Source organism: Misgurnus anguillicaudatus, chromosome 17 (genome assembly GCF_027580225.2).
Source record: "Misgurnus anguillicaudatus chromosome 17, ASM2758022v2, whole genome shotgun sequence".
NCBI classification, from domain to species: Eukaryota; Metazoa; Chordata; class Actinopteri; order Cypriniformes; family Cobitidae; genus Misgurnus; species Misgurnus anguillicaudatus.
In genome coordinates, this window is record NC_073353.2 from 35,837,361 (window position 1) to 35,863,050 (window position 25,690).

Sequence of the window (25,690 nt, forward strand, 5' to 3'; positions counted from 1 at the left end):
GCTGGCACCACACGACCAGTCAGTATTCATTACCTCTGGGCTTTGATAATTTGCTCACCATCTTAATGGACCTTAGAGGCTTTCATAAGACCTCCACCTGGTCTACTTGATCTCATTAAATTCAAATTACTCATTTCATGCTGGTAAAGTGATCGTGCATTTAAAATGAAACCCAACTTCATCACGACATGGCTTACAGATTAACATGTGATCTATTCATCCACAGCCTTGTTTTTAGATTACTCTTGGCTTCTCTGTAATTATGGCAGTATCCTCCCTGCTTTGATGTCTAATAGCTATAATTTCAATACTTCCCAGTTTGAACCCCAGTGTGCCACCACATGCACCATCCAGTGTGTTTTTGTTACGCATCAGTTTGTTGTGGTTGGTCTTAATCCAGCTCGCTGGTGGCATCTGCCCAGCCCGTCCTCTGCGTTGTATCGAAACAGATGGTACCGCCAGCTGGTGTTATCACTAAGATCTTCTTTTCATGGGTCATTCGACTGTGACCCAGGAAATATAGCATCAAACTTGATCCAAACTGTTTTCCTGCATTGTGCTCATCTCTATAACAGCCGAGCATTGATTCAGAAGTGAATTAAAATCCAATTTAATTCTTGAATTTGAATATTGAATAGATGCCAGTATTAACGTCACTTATATTTTTAAAGCTCCCAACACATGCTGTTTCTGATCATCTCATGTGAATCTGGATTACCTATTGAGTAGTATTACATCCTTCAATCCTTTATATCTCTGAGGAGTAGTTGGTTTGATCTAGCAAATGTTTCCAGAAAAGCCCGACCCACAAGTCACGAGCAAGCAACACACAAAACATTATCCCCCTATCTCTGGATAACTTACGATTCACTACATGTTCGTGTTGTTTATATTATAAGCACTTACGTGCCGCTTTCCAGACCGCTAATACAATCATTTAATGCAGTTGTACTTACCGCCTGCGGCTTATGACCCCGTTGGGACTTTTTAATTAAATCCAGCGTTAAAGGTGCAGTGTGTAATTTTTAAAAGGATTTCTTGACAGAAATGCAAAATAATATTCAAAACAATATTATCAGAGGTTTATAAAGACCTTTCATAATGAACTGTTAAATGTTTATTATCTTAGAATGAGACGTTTTTATGTACATACACTGAGGGTCTCCCTACATGGAGTCGCCGTTTTGGGCCACCATGCTTCTACAGAAGCCCTTAACGGACAACATTTTTTACTTAGTTGTCTCCGACGATGACCATAGCTTCTCTTTGTGTTTCAAAAGCTAGGGGTGACCAGTGGACTGAGCTGTTGGTTGCAATTCGCAACTTCACCACTAGATGCCGCTAAAATTTACACACTGCACCTTTAAACAAACACACGCAAAACTTCGCTGTTACCCCGGATAAACAAACTATATCTATTGTTTCCATAAGTCTGGCCTACTTGGAAAGCTGAACATGGCTTTCCTCTTCTTGCATCCAAAAACACACTTCTTCTTTTATGCCATTGTTGAATCTTGATATTAAACAAAGCTGTCGCGTGCAGCGATGCCTGTGACTTCTACTCGAATGAATAATGCTAATGAGCGTCCTAGTAGTTTTCACTCATACTCTGATTGACGTGTGGGCTTGCTTTTCTGGGGGAAGTGCCTATAAAATGAATATGTGGTCAATGATACGTAACGGGTACCCATGTTCGAAAAAAACTTTCCAAACTTGTACACAGCAAAATCACTGGTGTTAAAATAACACCCACGGTGTCAAATTTAACACTGGCAAAGTGTGTATATGTGTCCACACTACACTGTGTTAATTTAGTCAAAAGTGTAGTGTTAATTTAACAACACCCATTATATGTTAATTCAACACTCAATAGTCGTAAATTTTACACTTTGTTCAACACTATTCATTGTTGTTTCCACACTACACTGGTGTTGGCACACAAATACAGTGTTAAAAATTAACACTCCTAATTTAAGGTCAACACCAGTGTAATGTGAATTCAACAATGTTAAGTGTTAAAATACTGAGTAATAGCTACCTTTGTTGCTAATGGGTTGTTTCTATAAAAGAAAAATGACAAGAAATATTGCAAAACCTCTTTTTATTAAAGTAAATCACATTCAATATTTACATTGATACACACAACACTTTGCATTTAACACTGCTTATTTAAATACCTCAGCTACAATTAGAAACAGAATACAATATGGAATGATGAAAGTTATCTTATACCACAGCGCAGTGACATGAAAACCACTTATTATAAAGTCTTTAATAAATCAAATGAGAGTTAAAAAAATTAGCCACCCTACTCAAAACTTGAATATTAAAATACACTGCAATTACCTTACTGGCAGGCAGAAATGCTTATCCTTCACAATACTAAAGATTTTTCCATAACAAAACAGACATTTCAATTCAAAAGACGTTTCATTTTTCTTAAATACGTTCCAACCTGGTATTTAGTTCTGTAGTTGTTTTACTCATGATGTAGTGGAAGGCTGCATCAGTGGTCTTCATCATGCAGGGAATGGCTTTTTGGTCCAGAATGATGCAAAAACTCTGGAAGCAACTTCTGTTCCCAACGCAGAGCAGGCAGGGCTGTGCTGATTCATCCCCCTCAAAGCATGGATTGATGCTCATCACCTAAGAGTGTTTTAAAAGAGTGTATTTGATGAATGTATTTGATGTGTATTTATGAACTTGTATGCATACATGAGGTGAACAATGCAAGCAAACTAACTGCTGAATAAACAACTAGAACAAAATACCAAAAAAAACGTACACAGCACAATCAGTAGCTTCAGTTGCACATTGACCCTCTCCAGTCTTTCCTCCTTTCACAAATGAAGGCAAGAAGTGAATGAGTCAGGGAAGAGCTGCCACATAACTGTCCCATCCTAGCAAAACAGAAGTTAAACACCATGAGTATACAGTTAAACTTTAAAACCGTAAAAGTAGCAAACCCATGTACACTTACCATATTTAAACTCCTGTTGACCAGACAGAGGGTCATCCATATCTTCATCAGGACGTAGTCTGCAATTATCCTTTAATTGTTGTATGTTGGCTATTCGGCAATACATCGCCTCAGCATATTTCTGCAGATTTTCAAAGACAAAAAGAGTCAAGAAAATACCAAAAAGGATGAAGTTTTAACCGTTATTTGAATCAAAATCATCTCAGTATAACAAATCATGTTAGAGACAGTGTACAGTACTAATATACTCTGTGTACTCACATAACTAGTTGGTAAGCTCTTATCCTCCAAACTGGGTTAAGGAATAACAGTTCAGAATTCATGGGTATGCCGTATTCAAATATAGTCTGGTAGGGTCCTATCACAAAAAAATGACAATAAAGACTCAGAAAACTCAACATTCTTTTTATATTTAAAACAGCACTCAAGACAATATGAATCTTCATTTATACATTTCCAAATTAGTAATCAATTTAATTGCTATTTAATATGATATCAATAGCAAAACGATGTATGAGAAGATAATATATTTTTATTAAAGTTGGCAGCAGGTCATGTGACTTTCTTGCCAGATTAATAACCATAATATGTACAAAACTATACTAAAAAGATTGGTTAACTGTTCAGTTATGTCAAATAAAATGATTTACATGTATAAATATTAGAGCTGTCAAAATTAACGCGTTAATAACGCGTTAACGCAAATTCATTTTAACGTCACTAATTTTATTAACGGAGATTAACGCAACGCGCAATTTCTGTTTGACCCTTGGTCCAGCCCATAGTTGAATGAACAGAGACGCAGACAAATGTGACTATCTCTAAATGAGTAAAAGGTTTTCATAGAAATAAGAACATTAAGCAAATCGTCTACCAAATCCAATGCTCTAAATGCTCGTTGGACATCTGATATGATCTTTATTTATACGTCTGAGAGGTGTAACGTTACCGTCCTCCTAATGCTTAATCTAATACAAAGATGCGTCTCAATTCATTTTGGTTTCGCTTTTATGCATGACTTAGAAAATAGACTGCAGGACTTGCTTGATGTTAAAAGAGTCATTAAGAGAGATAAAGTTCGGTACCTGATTAATGTTAAAGAGTTATTAAGAGCGACAAGACTCAAAAGCGATCCCCTCACGCTGACTGACTGATATCTGAAGCGCGTGCACACAGACGCGCGAGTGCGCGACCCGGATATATAGACATCTACACAAAATTACAGTTTTACAAATATCTGTTTTGATAAGAATTCACGCAGGTAGGCTCTATAATCTGTTATGTTTTAAGTAAATGTTTGGTTAACTGTTGGGTAAAACTATCTGATGTGTATTAGATCACTTAGATTTTAAGCAGTCTGTCTCAATGTCAATCAAACAAAAGGAAAAAAAGTTGAACATACATTGATGATGTTTTTGCTTTGTGTGTGCTAAATCTATTAGTTTTACCAGTGATTTTAAGGTATTGATGTGGTAATATAATGTATGGATGTGGAAATGTTTGTGGTAATTTGACTCTTTCAACTTCAAACACGTGTAGTTCTGTCATATTTTGTTATATTTCAACAAATCATGCATTGTTCTATGTTTTAATAGAGAATGTCAAAATATGAAGAACTATTTTTAAAAAATTTGCTAATTCCGACTCAACTTGCCAGCACAGGTCACAAATGATGCAGCAGCAAACAAAAATGGAGAAAGAAAAATCTTCTGAAAGGAAAATTCATATACAAAACAATGGCTGGTGATTCTGTTAAAATGTAAACAGGCTGTTGTTAACATACATTTGCATAAAGCATCTATATATGTATATATGATTAGAATATTAAAAACCTGAAAAGTGTTAAATTAGGGTAAATTTAGAATGGATAAAAATGTGCGATTAATTTGCGATTAATCGCAGTTAACTCATGAAATCATGCGATTAATCTAGATTAATTTTTTTAATCTATTGACAGCCCTAATAAATATATAAACTTACCTTCTGTAATGAATTTATATAAGTATTAGCAGTCGTTTCTCATTGGAAGTCATCCATGTCAGGTCTTCTTTAATAAACTGCCCTTAAAAACAGCATCTCTTCTGAATGATTTGAAGCACTCAGTGTGTACTTTCACCAAACTAGCATCTATAATGACAGAAAAACAAATGTTCGCCATACACGTTTTACACTTTCGTATGTATTTGCTATTTGCATCTGTCTGACATCTAGCACCACGAAAAGCTTACAACACACAATTCATCCAATCCAGCAATCTGTGCATACAAATGATGATATATAGTGAGGTTTTGTTTTGGTAAAATGAATTGTTGGTTTGGTGATATTTCCCCTGTTTGCATACATCTTAGAAAAACACATAACTTACATGGCAATGCGGTTGCGGTTTTCTCCGTGTTTTTCAGTAATTTGAATAATTAACCGAAATCCGTGCACTCGCGTGCATGTAAACTACCTCGTTAACTCACGGTATCTAGCCTATATGATTACCTCATAACGAGCATCATATGGTGAATAAACGAGCTTTCATTTAACTTAATTTCATACCTTCAATTTGTAGTGCATGTCGCGTTTTATCATGGTTCAATTCTTTCATTCATATCTCCTGTTAACCCAGCTAACACAAATACGTAACTGTTACGTAACGTCGACGTAATATGATTACCAAACTTACGTCGTGGCGACCGGAAAAGTGAAATTCCTGGATTCGTCGCCTCGACGTAACTTTGCAACGTAATCTGCCTGTCGTGGGCAGGTCGTTACAACTTATTGTATTAAAAGTTTTGTGTTGTTAATTTTTGTTTTTGTCTCTCAGTCATAAAAACGACCGGTCCTGTCAGATGCCGTGCTGTGCATGCGCGGTTACACGCTCTGATTGAGTTCAGCTGAAGGAGGGAGACGCGTGCTGTTTTTTGTTTCCTATGTAAAGAGCAGCTCGTATGGTGGTTAAATATCTATTCTATTTTGACTTATTTAAGGGAAACTTTGAGACTGAAAAGTTTTAACATGCTAACCTAAATAGAAAATAAAATAAATGTTAATATAATTGTAATGGTAATGAAATTACCTCCCTGGGACGTAACAGTTACGTTGCCAGTAAGTTATGAAATTACCAAAATAGTACGAATGTATTACCTAACTGGAACGTACTTGGTTACCTCGCGACGTTAGGAGACCGTACTGGCGACGTAGTGATTTGGTACTGTAATGGTAATGAAATTACCTCCCTAGGACGTAACAGTTACGTTGCCAGCTGGTAAGTCATGAAATTACCAAAAATGACAAATAAATTACGTAACTAGGACGTCGTGTGTTAGCTGGGAATATTATCCTTCTTGGTTCAAACTTTTAGCTAGCAGTTTAACTTTATACTAAACTAACAAGGGAACAACTAAACTGAACCAAATAACGAACAAACGGGAAATAAAATGGGAAAAATATCTTATTTAGGTTTTTTGGCATTTGGCTGCGTAGAGTCAGACAGAGAAATAACAGTTTAATTTAGCTAAACCAAGTGAATATTATGAGATTTACCTGCTCTCTTCAGTCCTCCTTTGAAAGAAAATGGCGGTAAAATCCCTGACAGGAAATGTTTAGTGGAGGCGTGGCTTGATTTACACCGCTCAGTGTGAAATCTGATAACACCCTTGTTTTACACCGACACTGTCGTGGATATAACACTGGCCTAGCAATGGCAGTGTTATTTTATTACCAGATAGTGTTAAAACAGCATCAACACTGTGTATTTAACACCATCCCTGAAAATTTAACACTGGTGATTTTGCTGTGTAGGAAGGAGGAGGCGTGAGTTTGGTTCAGAAATACTATTATTTGACTTTGCATTTGTTTAGCAAGATTACAATTCTTTAACTGTGTTAATAAGTCAGAATGCATGAAATAACATTAAAGGGACACTCTACTTTCTTTGAAGATATGCTCCTAAATTAAACATTTGATTTTTACAGTTTTGGAATCCATTCAGCTGATCTCTGGGTCTGGCGGTACCACTTTTAGCATAGCTTAGCACAATCCATTGAATCTGATTAGACCATTAGCATCGCGCTAAAAAATAACCAAAGTTTCGATATTTTTCCTATTTCAAACTTGATTCTTCTTTAGTTATCAACAATCAAGGACTTTGATTGCTGCAGGAGGTGCAATGATATTATGCAGTGCTCGAAAATAGTCCCCTTAGTATCTTTCAATAGCAGGGGACTAATTTCAGCCATGTTACAGCAGCAAATCCTTGATTATTACGCCAGTTCCTAGCCATATCGGCCTAGAAAATCGCAACTTTTAATTTTCTGTCGGTCTTAGTACACGATGTAACTACAGAAGAGTCAAGAGAATCAGATTCAATGGATTATGCTAAGCAATGCTAAAAGTGGTAGCGCCAGACCCTGCTGAATGGATTACAAAACGGTAAAAATCTAATGTTTAACTCTAGGGGACCAGGAAAATGAGCACCCCTTTAACCCCCCCAACTTGAATTTAAAGTTGAAATGTATACATTTACAACCTTTATTTTTAAGAGTGTACTTTTAGATACAACAACTCTATGAGAAAGAGTAACATGCCTTGATATAATACCACAGGATGTGCACTAGTAAGACCATCAGACATGCATATCAACAGAGTTGGTGAAGGTCATAGTGTTTGTAATTAGTATGAACATGACCTCAAACTAAACCTCAGCAGCTACAGCCTTTAATGAACTCATTTATCACCGCACGTTTCATGCTATTGGTGTCAGATCTGAGAGGAGACTCATCCTTCATGATTTGTGGGAGGAACCGTCGTCTATTTCTGTTTTAACTGACAATGTTATATTAGACTCATTAGGTGACTACCACATAACAGGCAGACAATATTTACACCCTATTTTTATATATTATGTCATGACTGTTTTCTTGGCAGCTGCTGGATATTCACCACAATCATGTGTGTATGTTGGAAGCTTGTAAGCGAGTATGAAAACATGCAGGTGAAAGTGGTCCAAATCTGACTTTTTTGCCCATATCTGATTTTATTATGACAGTCTGAACAGCACAGATCTGTGATTTCTCCAGCGAGGTTTTCTGTCTCCTCAGGGCACTTTGGGTGAGATCGACCGCTGTTGTGAGATTTCCAGAGAAGGGCAACAGACTGTTTAACAGTAGGATGAAATTTAGATAATTTTTCTGATGAATTACCTTAACTGTGGCATTTTCAGATTTCCATGGTAGGTGATATTTACCTTTATAGTGACAAATGATTCTGTATTCCATGTGTTAATTTATTGCCATATTCTTATATTTTTATTGCATGCAAATATGCATTAAAGAAACCGTTGTATTACCATTTCCAAAAAACATAGTAATATCATAGTAATTTTCATAGTGTTTGTTTACTTCAGTAATGTAACATTTTAAAAGCTCAAAAGAACCAAAACGGCAGTGACCTCCAAAAATAGAGTAATTTACAGAAATTTGTGACCGTGGACCAAAAAACCAGTCATAAGGGTCATTTTTTGAAATTGAGATTTATTTATCATTTATACACACCTGCATGTCAATAAATAAGATTGATTTTTGGTTTGTTAGGAATAGGATAGGACAATATTTGGCTGAGATACTATTTGAAAATCTGGAATCTGAGTGTGCAAAAAATCTAAATATTGAGAAACTGCCTTTAAAGTTGTCCAAATGAAGTCCATAGCAACACATATTACTAATGAGAAATGCATTTTTGATATATTTACAGTAGGAAATGTATAAATATCTCCTTGGAACATGATCTACACTTAATATTCTAATGATTTTTGGCATTAAAAAAATGACAAATTTGACTCATACAATGTATTGTTGGCAATTGCTACCCGACTGGTTTGTGGTCCAGGGTCACACTTTTGTTTGAAAATGCTAATCCATTGTTATAGACACTATTCAACTCCATTAGGTCTAAAACATTTTGCAGGAACGTGTAAAAAATAGGCATTTAATAACATTTTACGAAGGATTTAAAACATGGCTTCAGAGTCTGATTTATTTTTACTTGACTTCTGTTTTCTGTTTGTGGAATTAGTAGCTTTGCCCAAATGGTGTTTTTCTCCGCGACACAGCCGAGCTTCATCATTGTGGTCCACCAGTGGAGAATCACTGAAAGCTCTTGTTCTGCACACACCCGATGTGGCTTCCAGCTCTGCCTCGAAAAGGATTTGGACAAAAATAATCCCATTCTGCCAGACTGTAATGATATGCTTCAGAAACCAGCATACCAGCGGCGTCCAAAACCCCAAATAAACACCAGACTTCCCCAAATCCCGGCCAAGATGCATAAGAGGATTCTTATTGGTACAAGCTTGTATATTAACTTAGGAAAATGACCAAAGGCTGTGGCATTTCTGCAATTTACCATGAAGATCAGGAATTAGCTTCAGGTGGTAAACTTATCAGTCATATAATATGTCATAAAGTGCATTTTCCAGACATTCCAGGAAATGTGGGTAAATTGCGTGGAATTCAACAATCTCTCAACAAACCATATCACAAATCCTTGAAAGTCTTTTTTCCAGCTTATGAACTAGAAATACACAAAACATCACTGGATTCTTCAGCTGCTTCTTTAATTGAAGCACTCCGATGCAAAATCCTCCAAGTGCGTCTGACTTGTTTTCTTTTACATACACTTAATATTTGATTCTCCCAACAGACTTTCACACCTGCCTTATATAGTTCGGTTGAATCGTACCGTTCGATAGCTCACTTGGTGCGGTTTATTTGGGCAGGTGAGAATGCAGCAATCGAACTCTGGTGCGCACCAAAAGCGGACCGAGACCTCCTTGGAGAGGTGGTCTCGATATGCTTTCAAACGAACTCTAGAGCGGTTTGTTTGTGGTGAGAACGTAATCCTATATCGAACAGACCTAACTGCAAAAGTACTGCGCATTTTTAGACTAAACCAGCTGCCATAGTCAGCTGCGCTGTGCAATATGGGATGAGGAAGTGTTTATTGACAGTTTCTAGTAGCAATATTAGCACAATGGCAGGTTGCGGACATACCTGGAGTTGCGAGGAGGTGCGGAGCCTCAGAAATTTGGTGGCTTTGCCGTTTGCAGGGCATTTTAAAGCAACACTAAAGAGTTTTTTTACCTTAAATTAACGTTTCCAAAAAAGTTTCAGTCGTTCATCCACTCGTAACAGGGTGAACGGCACTTTCACATTCGCTTTGCAGCCCTCTATCGGCCAAAACCGCACTAAAGAAGTTTCCAATCGTCGGGTCGCGGTCCTGTAGTTCAAGTGAAACTACAAAAACTTGCTTTACGGCAGACCTACAGTCCAATCAGAGCCAGCTTTGCTGCAGTAGGCTAAATTATTTACGACAGTGGTAATGGACAATTCCGCTTCCAACCTGTAGGGGGAGCAAAGAGCAAAAACTCTTTAGTGTTGCTTTAATGTTGTTTTCATGCAGCACCCGCGCTTAATTCTGGAAATGATGAAGAGTTTGTCTAGAGTGCTGTATATACTATGTATATAACAACCACAAACAGCACGCAGTCATCTCTCCATGGTGTCTGCTGTATTTTCCTCCTTTTAGTTTACTTCCGGGGTTCCTTTGGAATTTCCCGCATATTGATTCTGACCAATCGAGTAAATATGTTCAAAGACATGTGGCCAGTGAGTGATGTGGATGTTATAAAAGGAACCAAAATTGCTAAAAAGCTACAATGTATAATTTTTTGCCTTTGGTCCGGACCAAATGAACCAAACTTCAGATGTGAGAGCACCCTACATGACCTGAGGCAGGGATTAAGCCTATTTTAAGCCATTGGCGGCCGGTGACTTCTTTTTTCGAGGGCGCTCGATGCAAAGTTCGTCACAACATGTATGTAGCCCGTCATGTGTGTGGTTTATAATTTCAAAATTCAGGCGGCCGCCTACCTATGCCTCTATGGTAAGACCGCCTCTGGTAACCACCACCGGCCATGTCATCGCCAGAGACAACTTTGTAAAAAAGTTTGTCTGTTAAGGGCTTCTGTAAAAACATGGTGGCACAAAATGGCGACTTCCATGTTAGGGGACCATCGGTGTACGTAGATAAAAACGTCTCGTTCTAAGGTAATAAACACATAACGGTTCTTTATGAAAGGTCTTTATATACCCCTGATCATATAGTTTTGTATATTATTTTGCATTTCTGTCAAGAGATCCTTCTAAAAATTACACACTGCACCTTTAAGGCAGTGTCTTGCGTGTATTTTGTGATTGTGAGCGTCTCTTTTATCATAAACGGTTTTGACGCGTGTGCAGCAGGCACTTATTTTGACACGTGATGCACATGATGCAACAAACACATATTTTGAATTTGCGCCCCTCGGAAGAGCAGTCATGAACCGCCACTGTTGAAGCAAACATTTAATAGAAGTATTTGATGAACATATAATACGTGTTGAAAGCATTAGCTAATTTTTTGACGAAAGTGGCGTTTAGCGGATTTTTCATCGGATCTCTTCTGAGGTTTTGCCATTTTCTTGTATAGATCAGTTTAAGTTGATAAAACCTACATTTTTTAGGTGTTATAAAATTGAAGTATTTTTTAAGTAGATCCAACTTTCACTTTTTACAATTTATGTGTATTTAAGGTGTACTTTTTCAGCACATTTAAGGTGTACTTTTTATCAGTATGTGTATTACTATGCGCTGTTAACACAATGCTTTACCAACAGAGCTACAGGAATCATTTATTATTCCACAGATATAATCCCACAATGCATTAAGGAAACGTTGCATCTCCTGATGCCAATCCGAATGTTAGTTAATGCTATTGGTTGTATTTGAGGAAACTGAAAAACAACCTATACTGTTGTATGGGTTATGTTGATTCGATCTGCTGAACTTATTTGACCTTTAAGTGTTTTATCTCTTAGACTCACCGAACATCATTATTCAAAAATGTACTTTCCTTGTAGCTCATTTTCATACTGTCTGTATAACGTATGGTTGTTCATAAGAATTTGAATTAGAAACAATCTATTTGTTGCGGTTTCTTCGGGAATGGCAAGCATATTCACAACGTCTGCTGTGAAATTGGAAAAAGATGCTTTTTGTTTGGATGCAGATTTTTTCTGTGGTTTTCCCTACTTCAGTTTGACCTCAGGCCTAAAATTACACATGAGCTGGTGCATATTAACATGCATAATATTAAGCAAACCATGCCAACATTAACAGAACAGAACCACAAGGGTGGTCTTTCATAAAAAAGACCTCATGAAATGTCTCGTGTTCATCAGTTATTATAAACCTCATAAGCTGAGAGATCATGCTGAGAGACTGTTATGAAGTCCTTGGGATCAAGATAAATCCTTTGTAGCTGTTTTGCTTCATTCATTGTTAAGTTATTTGTGACCCAAGGACTACTGGACCAACTTTGGTGGTATCTGTTCACCATCTGGTTGATCTTTGGACAGATTTAGCTAAGAGCAGAGAATTTAATGTAAGATTGCTAATTTAAAGGGACATCAAAATGAAAATTTGGTCCTTATTGAATCATCTTTTTTGCTGTGGTTTGTTGCCTGTGGTGCTCTTGAGTAAGGCACCAATACCCTAATTGCTTCCCGGGCACTGGGATAGCTGCTTATTGCTCTGGGTGTGTGTGTGTTAGAGATGCGCGGTTGGCGGTTACAGCCGCGGACTCCGCGGATAAACCGCGGATCGGGCGGATGACGTGACGAAAAATAATATTTTAATTAAATTCGGGCGGGTGGCGGATCGACTGCTTGTTATTAGCTTTGTTCTTCAAAGCATACGACCTTAAAGGTGAGCATTATGTCTATCAAGGTGGCAGGCTCAGAAGTTCGCGAAGAGAACTGAAATGAGACGGTCTAGCCTTCAGAGGACCCATAATTTGGGTCACCTGTTGCACGCGCCCCCAGTAGCCAGTAGCGCCCATCGCGCCTGTCAGCAATAAACAGCGGAGACATTTCTGACTTATTTAAATAAATATGTAATCAGAAAAATATGAATTTATTTTAGAAAATATGACACATTGATGTAGATTAAACTATTCAACAACAGTATATCAAATAATCAACCTTAGAAATATACGCAACATAAACCGAATAATATTAACACAAAACATAACTTATAATACTAAAACAGTGACAAGAAAAAGTTTTCTAAATACACGTTTATTTAATAAAGGTTTTAATTGTTTGGGATAGCCTCGGCATGTTAAGGATCCATTCGTTCTATCATTAACAGCGCAGAGAAATGAGGACGCATTTTGACATAGCTCTTATCAACGCCGGCGAAGGAGGTACGTGGCAAACTCAAAAAAATGAGAATTAAAAACAAAGGAAATAAAAGGTCAGAAAAGGGTTGCCTGGAATAAGTTTTACAAAGTGGTAAATCAGGAGGATGACACTAGTGCAGACTATGTAATTTGTGCGTTTAATTTAGGCTATTTATTTATTTATTTTTGTCCCATGTCATGTGCGCCGATCGGAAACTGGTCTTTATGATTTAAAAAGAAAGCATTCAAGTGAACAGTACTAAACGAACTTGAAGCAAAAATAAATTTCAGCAAATGTAAACTTCAATCAAACATAGTAAGAGGTGAAGTATAGCTTTAGCCTACAGAAATGCTTATTGCATTAATTTTTAAATGTGTGCGAGGTCCGTGCACGTCCTTCGCTAGCTAAACGAGCATTAAATGTTAATGACGTTGAGTTTATTGTTTTTATTAATTTATATTCACAAAACTTATCAACAAAACATCGATTAAAATTAAGAGACAAATTATCTGAAACGAAATTCATTTTAAAGTAGAAAATAAAACTTAAATTAAACTCGAAAATAATGTCTGACCCATTGCAATTCTCCCTTCATATTGGCCTTTACAACGCCCTATATGGCGTTTAAAATTACAGTCTATCTTTCGTAATAAGCTAACTAAAATTAAACAAAACATAAACACATTACAACAATATTCAAACCCAACAATACTCAAACATAAATATAAAATAGACATTATGATACATGTTAAAACAATCCGATATAGCATTTATAATAGCTGGTTGGTAGATGTTTACTATTTTTGTCAAAACCTCCGTTGCAAACCTCCATTTACCTGAATAAAATAATTTTTACTTTGAAAATGATGCGCTGTCACGTTAACACCAGCTGTTTGTTTACATAAGACCCCATCTACATTTACACTCAGCGCAACGTCTGATTTCTTAAACTAAAACAGGGTCTGCAGCGTTGACGAACGAATCTGTTTATGAGGGTCGAAAACGGTGATGTAGATGAAAAGGCGTAAACGTAGCAAAAGTAACGCATTTTAAAGGATAAACCAAACGCATTAATGTAAACATAGCCTGAGTTCACTGCTTATATTCTAGGGCTAGTCTCGCGGCTGTCATCAGCAGCGCCTTGCATCGCCCAGTCAGCGGATGGCGGGCGGGTGCGGTTTTGAAAACTGGTCAGAAACGTTGGTGCGGATGGATGGCGGACGGATGATGAGTTTTGTGATGCGGTTGCGGATGAAATAAAAGCCCATCCGCGCATCTCTAGTGTGTGTGTGTGTTCATGACTTGCGGACTCCGTTGTTACTGAATCTATATGTGGAAGTTTAACAAAAGTTATCTTAGTTTAACAAAACCATCTATAGAACAGAACAGGAATAATTTCATTGGCCAATTCAATATACTTGGTGCAATATAGTTCGTGTTTCCTCTCATGTTTACATTCACGGATCTATATAAATGACTGGATTGCGCATATGTTAAACGTAACAGCGGGAGGTGAAGCCAAGTTGGTATGCCCAATCTACAGAGGGCATCAGTGTTATTGGCATTTGCCTCCACATATGCAGAAGTGACCTTTTTCTTTAATTATATCCACAGCAGACTTGCTAGATAGAAAAGATGCGTCTCAACCTTGGAAAGACATTTACAAATTTATTGTTTTTAATCTTTTTAGCGTACAACTGTGAGGTAAAATTGAGTTCTCTGCAGAAGCAATCAATCAAACATAATGGATATGAGGAGATACTTACACCTCCAGAGACACAGTGGTGAAATTCGGCCCCCGGTATTCTCCAGCCTTGAGGAAGACCAGACAGGAAAACACGGGTCATTCTCCATTTCAAGGTAAACATTGAGGCTTCCATACAAATACAAAATATGATCTGCAGGACTGTCTGCAAATCAGTTTATTTCGAATATTTGCTGAATTCATTGCTATGGCAATGATCTGTATGGTCAGCATCTGCTTGAGGCCAAGAAACTCAATCAACAACTGTAAGTAGTTGTTAAAGTGAAAATACAGAATGGAAAACTGAAGATTTGTCAATCATAATAATTTACTGCAGTGCTGAACTCACAAAATGCATTTGGCAAGATTTTTGATGTAACGTGCAACTTATGTTTCTCCATGTCTGTGGCAAGCAATTCTGGACTATTGAAACACCTCACATCGTCACATGCTGACACAAAATTAGCACAATAGTTACTTTCCTTGGTAATTTGTTACTTTTATAATGATGTAACGCAGTTACTAACTCATTTACTATTTGTGAGAAGTAACTAGTAACTATAACTAATTACTTTTTTAAAGTAACTTTCCCAACGCTGCAGCTGACTCTGTAGGGGTTTCAACAAACAGGCACCTTAGCTCCATCCACTTTCCGCCTATAGACCCCTTAAAAGTTTGTAAACATTGCAACGTCTCCGGGTGGGCAGGGCTTAGCAAAATGGAGGCAAAAAGAGGCACAGATGCAATGTTGACAAGCATAATTTAGCACATTTAGGAGGGATTTATTATAAAATATAATTGACGAGTGGATAACATTACAAAACCCTACTTTTTTTTAGCTAAGCCTGGTGTAGTTCTTGTATCTTGTTCTCATCATTAGAAACGTTTTAACCAGGTTTTGGAAATTTCCTAGACAACATACGAATTACTTTCAGGTGGTTTGGGGAATTTTGTCAAGGCTTATTGTCTAATGTAACATATCGCTGGGCTAACTATGATTAGAAATGTGGATTATTTTAAAAGACAATTCAAAGGATGGCACACACATCCATCGCTGTATGTTTGTTTAACATTTAAGCAAACTAGTAGTGCGCTGAAGGTTGGCGACTTTTCACCTATAAAACAGAAACTTGCTGATTTGTACTAGATAAAACCAACACACCAGTACATAATGCATAGATTATTTTACTTGATATGAAGTTTGCACTGCAAATATGAGCATTATTTATGTTCGTCTTTGTCCAGTTTGTATGCCGTATTGCATTTGACCACAATTGTCTTCTTGATTTCTGTGAAGGAATGACAAAAATACAAGACGAACAACATTTTAAAGTCAAAACCTCAAACTTTTAGCGCGCCTGCTATGAATTGTTCCTTATGTTTTGCCTCCAGGTAGCGGTGACATCACAGTGACGTAGGCGATTAAGGGGTCTATACACTGTAAAAAATATGGACGTAAAGAGAACGTGAAGAGCTTTTTTTAAGCCAATAGTCGCGCGTCACTTGCGGATAACCAAAAATGGGTAAAGAGCTTAATTAAGTGGCTTAATTATGCGAAACTTTAAGGCTTAATATAATTTAAACAGGTTATTTATAATCCTTTATAACGAGTTATAAAAAAATTCACCCCCCTCACAGTTGTCATAAGGGGAAAATTAGCTGTATAGACCAAAAACACTTTTTGTACCAGGCTGTAAACTTATTATTTTCTGCTATAAAGTTTATTAAAAGGATAAAAAGAAATAGTTTCTTTAAAAACCTTTGACTGAAAGATTCCACTGGGAACCAAAAATGGTTCTTCTGTGGCACTGCTGAGAAGAAACCTTATCAGCACCTGCATTTTAAACAGTTTACTCAAACAATGTCCAAATCTGCTTTTTTACTTATTGAGGGAATGTCACACAGTTTGCTATCAGTTTGCTGTATGAACAATGACTCCTGAGAGGCACATTTTCTGAAGAGAGAAGCGTGACAGGATGTCCTTCAGCAGATGAGGTTTTATTCACCCTGAACACCCAGATGTGTTTGTCAAGGACTCTGGCATGTCTAATTACAAAAGCAATTCCATCAACGACCTCAGAGTAGACACGCTGGAGTCCTGACATTTCATTTTACAAAGTCATACTGTAGAAATGCTGAGGTATCGATTTCAGTCTTTCAACGCAGAGAGGCTGATATAGTATTTTCTTGAATGATGAGATGATTTACTTTATATTGCAGTATTTTATTTACAGTATTTGTGTTTTCAACAACATGATCTCACAAATTTTCGTGTTATAGTCACAAAATTTTTCCGTGTCAATTTCACGTATTGGTTACTTAGTTGTTTTTCCTATTTTCTTACCATTTTCGCATGGGTTTGGGGTTAGAACGACTTTCTGTAACATAAAATGACATCCTAACCCGAACCCAACACTAACACTAACGTCAGGAGACTAACGTCAAACTCCAAATCTAACCCCAAAATGGTTTAAAAATAGGAAAAAACAATTGAGTAATCAATACGTGAAACTATCACGGAAAAGAAAGTTAGTAGTACAGACATGGAAAAATGCGGAGATCCCTGAAAATGACATGAATAAATGAGCAAAATATTCTGAGACTATGACATAGAACTTTGTAAGATCATGTTGGTTTTCAAATTGGTCGAATGCAAGCCTATAACATTGATTAAGTTAGGAATAATTGACAAGGAGCTGTTGAATTATTCGAAAATAATGCACACCCAAGGTGGTAATGTGGCACGACGTGAAGCGGGTGTGCATTATTTTGAAATAATTCAAAGGACCGTCGTCAATTATTCCTCTTATACCATAGCTACAACAAAAACTTCGCTCTGGTGCCTATTTTTAAGACATTTAAAATGTTAAATGTGCGGTTTACCGAAAAATAATCAACAGGCACGGTAATTATACTATAATTATACCACGGGCCTGTTGAATGCTTGATTCTGATTGGTTGAGAGATGTTCCATGGGTGTTGATTATTTTTTTTTATATCCGCACACTTAACTTGTCAAATGTCTTAAAAATAGGCACTAGAGCAATGTCTGTGGTAACCTTGGTATATGAGGAATAATTGACTCCGGTCCTTGAATTATTTGAAAATAATGCACACCCGCTTCACATTATGCCGCATTACCACCTTGGGTATGCATTATTTTCGAATAATTCAATGGCCTGTCGTCAAATTATTCCTTACATATGCATACAGTTTTGAAGAAAAAATATACATTATATGTTAATTGACAACATTATGTTCAACCCCAAGTTGAAGTGAACTCTGGGATTTAAGTTCATGTTTCTGTTTAATAATGCATTAAACTTCAGGACTAATACGCTGATTTTATGCATTATCCTTTATATCATGAATTATGATTGGAGCTCTAGAAATTTGGATTAAAACAGCATGCAATGCAAGCCTTTAACAAAATTCATTTTTGTTTATTAAATAGTTTGGTTAAGTTGTTAATCCGTTGTGCTATGGTGTATATTTTTTTATAGGGCTGGGTATTGATTCAGATGTTCCAGATCGATTCAATTTCGATTCACAAGCTATCAAATCGATTCGATTTCGATTCTTGATTCAATTTTTGATTCCGGTTCTCAGGTTGGCGCTTGATGTTGATGTTGTTTTTCCTATTTTCTTACCATTTTCGCATGGGTTTGGGGTTAGAATGACTTTCTGTAACATAAAATGACATCCTAACCCAAACCCAACACTAACCCTAACGTCAGGAGACAATTGTTTAAAAATCTGGAAAAATATAGTAGAAACCAATAGTTAAAGTGACATCCTAACCCAAACTCCAAATCTAACCCCAAAATGCCCAAAATGGTTTAAAAATAGGAAAAAACAATTGAGTAATCAATACGTGAAACTATCACGTTGTTAATCCGTTGTGCTATGGTGTATATTTTTTATAGGGCTGGGTATCGATTCAGATGTTCCAGATCGATTCAATTTCGATTCACAAGCTATCAAATCGATTCAATTTAGATTCTCGATTCAATTTTCGATTCCGGTTCTCAGGTCGGTTTTTATACTCTTCTCGATTCACCTCAATGAATATATATTTAATACAAATACTTTATTAATAAAAAAGAACAGTGAACACAAGTTTACAAGTGGGTAATTAATAAAAAGAAATTAAAAGCCACAACACTATTATACACTATATATACTGCTTCCATACCTCTGACTTTTTATGTGAATGTGGCATCAACGTCGATGAAGCACCTGAAACTGCCATTTTAAGCACTGAATAAATGAATGACAGGCTCGCCTCTCACTCCTTGGTAACATTGTGCAAGGCAAAAAAGAGGGTGATATCTAGTGAAGAAGACTAGTAATTATTAATGTTAATCTTACATTCAATGTTTGCCGAAATAAATATGAAAGAAAAAAAATTATTCTGCTCTTTGAGAATCGATTTTGAATCAACCACGTTAAAAAAAAGATTAATTGAAAAATCGTTTTTTTTCTTTTGCCCAGCCCTATTTTTTTTATTTAATTTGTTCCTGACTAAACACACAGATGTATTTGTTACTGTAGTCTTTATCAAGCCTAAAAAACATCAAAGCTTATAAAATCAAAACCTCTGATTGACAGAAATGAAATATATATTTCTGGAGATAGGAAGATCCTATTAAACTTTGATCAAAAGCTATGCCATTTTCTGCTTCACTTTCTCACTTGACAGATGTCATCCTGCCAAAAAGGTAGATCAATAAAAGGATCAAGGTTTGAGACTGTGGATAGGAGTGGTGTGGTGTTCGGCCTTTAGAGAGAGGAACAGTATAAATCCCTTAAATCCATTTTGGTCCTGGTTCTGTGCTCAACGTGAACGTCTTTTGATATTTCTGATGTCTTTCATTTGAATGGGTTTGAACAATGCCATAGTTTAGTAAGACAATGTTTTGCATTCAGTTGAAACAATAAATATGCAAAATAAAATGCATGTGGCATTATAAAGGAAGCCTCCCTTTGTATGTATCTAACCCAACTATTTTTGCAACATGATCTCACGGAAAGTTGTGTTATAGTCATTAAAATTTTATTAATTTATTTGTGTCCATGGCACGAAATTCAGATTTTTTTCATGCCTGGAGCACGAATGTCTTTTTCGTGTCACTAGCACAAAACATTTTATTCATGTCGTTTTATGTATTGTTTTCTCTTTTTTCCCCTATTTTTAAATCATTGGCGCTTGAGGTTGGGGTTAGATTTGGGGTTTGGGTTAGGATGTACTTTTATATACTGGTTTCTACATGTTTTTCTTTCGCTTTTAAAACTTTTCTCGCCTGAAGTTGGGGTTAGGATGTCTAAAAATGTAACAGAAAGTGATTCTAACCCCAATCCCAAGCGACAATGGTAAGAAAATAGGAAAAAACAACGAGAAAACAATACATAAAATGCCATGAAAAAGAAAGGCGTGCAACGGACACAAAAAACTATTTATAGAAATACGAAAAAAGCTGAATATCGTGACATTGACACAAATAAATTAATCAAATTTTCCATGACTATAACACAACTTTCCGCGAGATCAGTCTGATTTTTTGTGTTCTGTTTGACCATAAGGTTGGGTAAAATTTAAATAAAACAATAAAACACCCAGCATTTTAGGTTGAAACATCTAAGCATACCTAAAGAGTGCATATTATGTGTATACTAGTAGTAATGTATGCATATATGTACCTAAATGGTACATATTAGGACCTTTTAAGTGTCCATAGTGACAGCTTGGGACCATACTGTATTTCTGCCATTTTTTTCTGACAGTGAACCCAACCTATTTATAAAAAACCCACGTTTTTTTTTTTATAACAAAGGACATAAAAGAATTAAAAAGACGGAAGATTCGAGAATAGAAACAATTAACATAATAATAATTGGGATACAAATGTCTACTCTTTTACTTCTTATAAAAACTCATGGGCGTGATTGTGATGATATTAAAAAAGTCAAGAAGTTGGTATGGTCATACCCTAAATATTTTGTGTCTTTAAAAGTCCAAAATGTACTTTAATAATTTGTCACAGGAAGTTATCAATATTGTTAAAATGATCTATATAAAGTTATTAAGTTGCAGTACTGATGCAGTCTCTGCACTGCAAAAAATGATTTTCTTACTTAGTGTTTTTGTCTTATTTTCAGTATAAATAACAAGTAAAAATATCTGCCAATGAGGTGAGAAAAAAAATCACTTAAATTTGATATTTTCTGTCTAAAAACTAGACTTATTTTCTTAGGTCATTTTGCTTATCAGGAAAATACATCTTAATTTAAGATTTTTTAGATATTTATACTGAAAAGTAAGAAAGTCATTTTTTGCAGTGTTCCTGCATGTGAACTTTTCTAAGACTCATTTGCACCTGTTGCAGGGCTCCGTTACACGCACCAGCATCTGGTTTAAATATTTAATTCTGACTTTGATCACTGCGTTTATTCAAAGTCTTGATATAAAGCCCAGCTCAACTTCACAAGGCCTGCGGCAGTCAATAACCATGTGTTGACAACTAAGTGGCTCTGAATTAAACTTGTTAGACAAAATTGCAATCATTCACTATAAAAATGTAATCAAAGACAAACTTGAAGACATCTGAAGCTCCAGAAGGGAGTTGTGGACGTTGCCAACAGGTGCATTTAAATTCAAAGCAGTCGTTGTTGGACAGGGTTATTCACCGCAACAAGACATATGACCACAAATAAGTCATTATGTTATAGTAGATGTTTACCCGTATTTATTTTAAAAAGCTCCTATTTCCACAGACTACTAGGATACTATGAAGATTGTGGGTGTATGAAAATACAGTTACGTTTGAATACCATGCATTTTGCTTAGCAATACTGTATCGATTATAAAAATAACACCATATTGATATTTTTAAACACGAATCATACAAGATTCATGCCAGTTGTTTCATTATCTCTGAGCTTAAAGGCGGGGTGCATGATTTTTGAGAAACACTTTGGAAAAGGGAGTTGGGCCAAGTACCAAAACACACTTGTAACCAATCAGCATTAAGGGGCGACATCGTTGCCTGGGTTGCGTATATGTGTGAGACGGGTCTATCAATAGAAGGTCCAGATTGTATTGGGGTAGGGGCCTGTTTGTTTAGGTGATTTCAAATGTCAACATTGGCTTTCAGAGATCATGCACCCAGCCTTTAAACAGTGACAGGAAGTACTAGCATGTAGTGCACCTAATTTTTTTGCTAATGACATCTTACCTAAATTATATCCTAAAATAGGAATATTCCAACATCCCATCACAGTATCGCAATGTATTGTAACGTACCGCATCGCAACCCATGTATCGATACATATTGAAAGATTCTTGCCGATACTTAATGAAGATAGTAGACAGCAAGATTTTGAAACAGCTTAGCTGTCACAGAGACAGGTGTGATTTTTCATGAGACTTATTTCAGGGAGAGATCAAACTTAATTTCATAGCAGTGCAAGAAACAGAGACTAAGCCATCACTCAGCCATCCTTTAATTTCCCTAAATATCAGCTGAGAACTAAAGGTCATGCTGCTGTAGGGTTCATACATCTTTGTATTTTAAAGGTGCCATAGAATAAAAAACTGTATTTACCTAGGCATAAGTGAATAATAAGAGCTCTGTATATGATAATGACATATCATGAGCCTCAAACGCGTTTGTTTCCTTATTTTTATGTAAACCTCGCAAAAGAACACTGGAAAACAGGCCAATCTCAATTTAACACTGACTGTGATTTCACAGTGGAGATGTACGCCCCAACATTAAATGACACATTAAATTAATTACAAAGTTGTTAAAATGTTTACTAATGTGAGCTACTGACATGAGCCTCAGAGCAGAGCCAATCAGAGCAGAGCTTAATGTTATTATTCATAACCCTTCCAAAAAGGGCAAAAATAGACTGTTTCATTCAAAGGACAAATCCTAGGGTTGTAAATGGACATGTAAAAACATTTCTGGATAATGTTTGCACTTAATAAAGTTACATAACTTTTATGTAAATATTAAAGAACAATTTAACAAATTATTTCAATGCATTTTTTGGCACCTTTAAGCATACACTGCAAAAAATGATTTTCAAGTAAAAAATTCTTAGTATTTGTTGTTTTCAGTAAAAATATCTAAAAATTCTTAAATGAAGATGCTTTTTCTTGATGAGCAAAACGACCCAAGAAAATAAGTCTAGTTTTTAGACCAAAAGTATAAAATTTAAGGGATTTTGTGCATAAAAAAAAAAAATCTGCCAATGGGGTAAGCAAAAATTTTTTCTTAAACATTAAATTCAAGAAAATTTCAAGGAAAATTAGCTTACCCGATTGGCAGATTTTTTTCTTGTTTTATGCACAAAATAACTTAAATGTAATATTTTTGGTCTAAAAACTAGACTTATTTTCTTGGGTCGTTTTGCTCATCAAGAAAAAGCATCTTAATTCAAGAATTTTTAGATATTTTTACTGATATCAAGACAAAAATACTAATAATTTTTTTTAATTCATATTTTCACACTGCAAATTTTCTTAGTATTTTTGTCTTGTTTTCAGTAAAAATATCTAAAAATTCTTAAATTAAAATGCTTTTTCTTGATGAGCAAAACGACCTTAGAAAATAAGTCTAGTTTTAAGACAAAAATATCAAATTTAGGTGATTTTGTGCATAAAACAAGCAAAAAAATCCGCCAATGGGGTAAGCAAAAAATCTTGAAAATTTTTCTTAAACACTAAATTCAAGAAAAATTCAAGAAAAATTTGCTTACCCCATTGGCAGATTTTTTTTAGCTTGTTTTATGCACAAAATCACTTAAATTTGATATTTTTTTTCAAAAACTAGACTTATTTTCTTGGGCCATTTGCTCATCAAGAAAAAGCATTTTAATTTAAGATATTTTTTGATATTTTTACTGAAAACAAGACAAAAATACTAAGAATTTTTTTTCTTGAAAATATTTTTTTTTGCAGTGTACATAAGCAGTGCTCATTATGCTGTTGTTTATTAGAATAAATAAAAAACATTGAAAGTATTGCATTTAATTTGTTTTAGCATTCTAAGATAGCAAAATGCATAAACCATAAAACGCAATTAAATGTGTTTTCTTTCTTATAGAAATGCATGTTTCGTTACTTTTAAGTGGCTTTACTAATCTAGTTTGTTAGGCTAAGATGCTGTCAATCGTTAATGACATTTGTTGTTTTTTGTTTTCATTATTATTATCATCATTTTATCGATTTGTTGTTGCCGCCCACGTGTAATGCATTTTTAAGCAGTTGGAGCCCTTTGTCTTTTTACTGCAGGCTTACAGAGCAGCGCAGACGTTTCGGATGAACAGTTGGAGCAGTCGACTGTAGATACCGCTGAGGAATTTGGGACCTAAATAAGTGAGTGTATTTACATTTGGCCCATGCACACTGTTAGCATTCCCGTGTTCTTGGGAGCCCCGGGATCTAATAATTCTTTCCCGGTAGACTTTTCACAGTTGATGCTAAAACAACATGTAATATTTCAAATCCACAGGCCCTTAAAGCTGCCAAGGAAACACAATCTCTACAAAATAGAAGGTGTCTCCTGATGAAAGCAAATCACTCTGTCCTGTTTATCATACTTCACTATTTTTAGTGTTTGGTGAATCAACTCAGCAGCCTAACCTGACAGATGTATCGGCTGCACTTTAATTATGATGCAGGCTTCAACCCAAACTCATTAAAACATGTTGAATAACAAAGTACAGGTTGTCTGAGATCATTTGTCCACCAGACAACAAAATGCTGTATTCCAGATGAGCCGTATAAATTGCGGCATAATAAATGGAAAGCCAGCTGCCTCACGCGTGAAAGATTTATCTCGGATGCGCTCGGTGATCATTGTTCTCACTCGCTGGATGTAAATTGATGGGTCATTGAAGAGCAGAAAAAGACAAGTTTTTTGCCCCAGGTGCTTCTGATCACAACAGATGGTGGATGAGTACAGTTATTGTACATGAGTTTTACTTTGGATATAAACTAGTAGTGCTCATAAAAGATTTGACATTGCCTGTTTCACACAATTTAGGTGCTTCAGAGCAGGCACGTGCACACATAGACATAAAAGGGGGCTTGAGCACCTGCCCTTTTTATTCCTGGAGAGAAAGTGCCCTTTTTTTCTGGGGTGCTTTAAAAAAAATAATAATATGATCTTTATTCATATAACAACTGATGTCTGTCTGTTTCTTGTGTTTTTTTACTTGTTGCTTATTTAATTTAACATGAATTTATTCAGGAATCATTTAAATGAGATTTAAACTCGTATTTAAAGAAAAATAGCGCTATTTGTGGCACACAAACGGTTAACAGATGAGTCCCGCCTCCAAAATTCACATCGCTAATATGATTGGCTTTACCTTTCCTTAGTCCCGCCTCTCTAACATACTTCGCTTTATGATTGGCTTGTCTACACTCGTGCTGCATCATTCTCGCTTCAAGCGCCAAAGCTCAGCCTGAAGAGACGCGATGTCCATGATTACGCAGGCAGCTACCGGTAAGTGTGTGAGGAAGAAAGCATTCTTATATTAACAGTTTTATGCACAAAATATGGGACACGTTGTTACACATAACGATTCAGGGACATTGTTTTCCATGGCAATCCCATATTAACCTGAAGAGTTGCAAACTTGTAACAGTGTAGTGTATGTAGTTTAAACAGACTGCTCATAAAAT

General features: G+C 36.0%; 2 long non-coding RNA genes across 3 annotated transcripts in view; one reads left to right on the top strand and one right to left on the bottom strand.

The window, feature by feature from the left end:
• Nucleotides 1-24,720, top strand: part of LOC129451578 (uncharacterized) — a 119,262-nt gene extending 94,542 nt beyond the window's left edge. The window contains exons 4-6 of the long non-coding RNA XR_012358143.1: nucleotides 14,938-15,107; nucleotides 24,293-24,376; nucleotides 24,513-24,720. This is a non-coding gene — a long non-coding RNA (uncharacterized lncRNA). The remainder of the gene's footprint in view (nucleotides 1-14,937; nucleotides 15,108-24,292; nucleotides 24,377-24,512) is intronic.
• LOC141350165 (uncharacterized) lies at nucleotides 2,085-6,773 on the bottom strand. 2 transcript variants are annotated; one of them, XR_012358142.1, is made up of 6 exons: nucleotides 6,512-6,773; nucleotides 4,961-5,107; nucleotides 3,242-3,338; nucleotides 2,981-3,101; nucleotides 2,786-2,900; nucleotides 2,085-2,646 (listed from the first exon to the last, which is right to left on the bottom strand). It is a non-coding gene; the product is annotated as an uncharacterized lncRNA (long non-coding RNA). The 2 variants fall into 2 exon arrangements; XR_012358141.1 differs by lacking the exon at nucleotides 6,512-6,773 and having other exon boundaries at nucleotides 4,961-5,575.
• Nucleotides 24,721-25,690: the final 970 nt, after the last annotated feature.